This window comes from Tauraco erythrolophus, chromosome 1, assembly GCF_009769465.1.
Source record: "Tauraco erythrolophus isolate bTauEry1 chromosome 1, bTauEry1.pri, whole genome shotgun sequence".
Taxonomy (NCBI): Eukaryota; Metazoa; Chordata; class Aves; order Musophagiformes; family Musophagidae; genus Tauraco; species Tauraco erythrolophus.
In genome coordinates, this window is record NC_141465.1 from 8,376,494 (window position 1) to 8,379,789 (window position 3,296).

At 45.5% G+C, this 3,296-nt stretch overlaps 2 non-coding genes across 2 annotated transcripts; both read left to right on the forward strand.

Moving 5' to 3' along the window:
* Nucleotides 1-2,663: 2,663 nt before the first annotated feature.
* On the forward strand, nucleotides 2,664-2,746 carry TRNAL-CAG (transfer RNA leucine (anticodon CAG)). Its single transcript has one exon. It is a non-coding gene; the product is annotated as a tRNA-Leu (tRNA).
* Nucleotides 2,747-3,010: 264 nt separating this feature from the next.
* TRNAI-AAU (transfer RNA isoleucine (anticodon AAU)) lies at nucleotides 3,011-3,084 on the forward strand. Its single transcript has one exon. It is a non-coding gene; the product is annotated as a tRNA-Ile (tRNA).
* Nucleotides 3,085-3,296: the final 212 nt, after the last annotated feature.

Below are 3,296 nucleotides of genomic sequence, written 5' to 3' on the forward strand. Positions count from 1 at the left end.
ACCTAGAAGTAACTGTGCAGACTTCAACAAAAGACTGCTGTTTTGATTTTAAGGTGGTCATTTATTTTGAACAAACTACATTTTTGTAACTGTTCCAGGAAGAGAAGTTATTGACTTCAGGAATTTGTTTTAATACTGAAATTAGATGGTGTATCCAAACGTTAATAAAGTTATAAATTAAGCTATTGTTTTAAAACAATTTTGAGTAAATATTAAAAAAAACCACCAAAAATAAACGCATTTGCTTTTGTCTTGGTTTCCTACGTATGCTTTTGAGTTAGAAAACTTTCTTTCCTCTTCAGGACAGGAGGAGCACAGACATAAGTGAAACAAGAACGAGAGAGACAAGCGTGAGGTAGGAGAGTTCAGAGGTTGAGTGGTGAGACTGAGTGGGCATGAAGGAAGGAAGCAAAAAAAAAAAAAAAAAATTTGAGCGAGATGCTATAAGACTATAGAATGTGTAAGTAACAAAACTAAGGAAGGGCTTGGAATACTACTTCATTTTCCCTTTTGTTCCTTAGGAGGACTTTTTATATCTAAATGAAGAAGCATTTCTCTGCCCTGCTCAAAATATTTATTCAAGCAGGGAAGCAGATTTCTGTTATGTTCCTATGAAACAGAACCTGAATTCCTGATTGTTACAGGTTTTTTTCTTCTGAGTGTTAAATAGTTTAAGGTTTTCTTGATGCAAAGCTTTTAATGTATAGACTATTCTTCCTTAGAAGATGCTCTCATTTTTGAATAGTAGATGACTTGCAAGTCCTTGATTAACGGTTTGTATTCTCTCTGCTGTCAGAAGTGGTATGTGCAGGTGAGTGAAGCTTCTAGGCAAATATTTTGTTAGTGATAGTGCATCTTCCCTGCTTCCATCTCCCTCTGCTGTGCCCCTATACCCACTGCATATTCTGGTTTTCTGTTGATGACACTATTTCTCTGGGATTTGGCACAGTTCTTGTAAATTCCATATCAAACCAAGGCTTCTGCAGACTTTATTTCTAATGCTAAGTGGTAGAGTGTGACAAGTTAGAGTGCTGATAAGAAACTAGGTGTTGGTTCCTGTATGGTCATTCCCCATGGAATAAGATAATAGCATTTGGCAGACTTTGGAGTGAAGGGGAGATCTGTTTGCAGATCAGTGGTTCCTGTTAGTACCACAGTGTCCTGGTGGAGTATGATATGGCTGTGTTAGTCACTTCTCTTGCCTGCCCTGACATGATGTGCAAGTGAAGCTGTGCGATTATTCCAATTTATTGCAGAGATACAGGGGCTAGGGGGCACTAAAGTAGTAATTTGTATTTTTTGTGTGCATATGTCCATAAATTCAGCCCTGGTGGAAATGTCTGGAGCAGCTCTCAGAACCAAGGAAGGCTGTGCAACTTGGGCAATCTAACCATCATCTGCATTTGGGGAACATAGCACACTGCTAATTTGCCTTGCTATGCTGGTTTTCTGCAAAACATATCAGAACATCTGTTCTCTTCCACAAAACTGGAAGCCATGGACTAACTTTCCAAAATTACTTTATTTTGGTTTGGATGTTTACATGAGCAGAACTTGGGTTATAGTTTCTTCTTTGGAGTTCATGTGCACTCTGAACTCCTCTCCCTTTGAGCTACTGTCAGTCTAGCAGGCTTCCCTCTTTAAGATGTAGTAGTAAATACAGTTTAAATTGATCTCTTGTGCACATTGTCCCTGCATTCTGTCCCTCTTCGTTTGGCCGAATGTAACTAGTCTCAATGCGGTATAACAGATATTGCCATGGGGATGAATTGCTTTTTCTATTTGGATGAAGTTCTCTCCAGGAAAGGGCTTCATCCTTTCTTAGGAAACCCAAATAACTAATGGGATATGAAGTGACACTCAGCTTACTTCAGAGAAGTTCTAAAGCTCAAGGTCCTGTGCATGTACCTCTAGATACCATCTTCTGAAATGGCAAATTAACGCAGCTGAGAGAAGTGAATGAAAAATATGTGGTTTTGGTATTCAAGGTCAAATTTTTAAAGGAATTTTGTTAAGCGGAGGGGAGAAGTGGTTTGACTTTATTTATTTATTTTTAATGGTTTGCACTATTATCTTCAGAATAAGATTTCTGAAGATTTTAAGATTTGACATTCCTTTGTCAAAAAGCATTCTCCCTCTGCCTCTGACTGTCCTCCTGAAATCTTCTTTACAGGCTAATTAGAAGCAAAGCAGAACAAACCCTACTACTGGATGGGAGCTAGCAAGGCCACGGTGCCTGGTGTCTCCTGTAAGACTCGGTGGCATCGCGAGTGCCATTCACCTATGGTCACCGATGGTGTGACAGAACAGCATCTTATGGTGCGAAGTGGCGTTTAAGGGTGGTGCTTCTATGGGGCAGTTTGTATACTGAAGGGCCCGGATGCAGAGCAAATGCTGGAGGCTGTAACGGAACGCTGGGAAGGTGTGCTGCCATGGCATCGCCCTTCCCTCGTCCGGCAGCAGTAGCTTCCTCTGCCATCAGCACCCCTTCTGCCGCTACTCCCACGTAAGGTGCTTCCTCTCTCGTTCAGATGCCAGGAAAAAGCCCATGTGCTCAACGCCTGCTCCTAACGCAACCGGGCGGGCGGGCTGGCGAGCACCGGGGCTCCCGGCGCCGCTCCGCGGCACAGCCGAACCGGGCCCGGTGACAGTGGCAGCTATGAGTCAGGATGGCCGAGCGGTCTAAGGCGCTGCGTTCAGGTCGCAGTCTCCCCTGGAGGCGTGGGTTCGAATCCCACTCCTGACAACTGTTTTTTTTTTCGGGGCCCAGTAGCCGCGGGGCCGGGAAAGACCTTTCCGAAGGCGGGTGGGCGCCGTTTCTGCGCCGCAGCGAGTGGGCTGGCGGAGGAGGAAGTTGCGCCCGGGACACGCGTGATGTCCACGCGTTCCTGTCTGTGCGGTGCCACCGGGTGCTGGAGTCACGGATCGGGCGGCCCCCGCGTGGATTGGGGCCGCCATCGCGCCGGGTGGGGTCCAGGATCAGGGACATTGGGAAAAGTTTCCTTAAGGTGGCCGGTTAGCTCAGTTGGTTAGAGCGTGGTGCTAATAACGCCAAGGTCGCGGGTTCGATCCCCGTACGGGCCAAGTTATTTTGCCTTGTCTGTCTCTAAAAAAGAGCCCGTCTCTTTTTTAGGGGGCTGCCTGTTGTGTTTCGCTCCCCTACCCGTGTTTTACCGATGAGCAAGTCCTGGTGCCGCTTCCCACAGCACCGAAATGTCGGAAACATGGAAAGGAACCAAACTGAGAGGAGGTAAAAGTGTCCTTTTGGAGTCACCCACAGTTTACTGTCGTTCAGC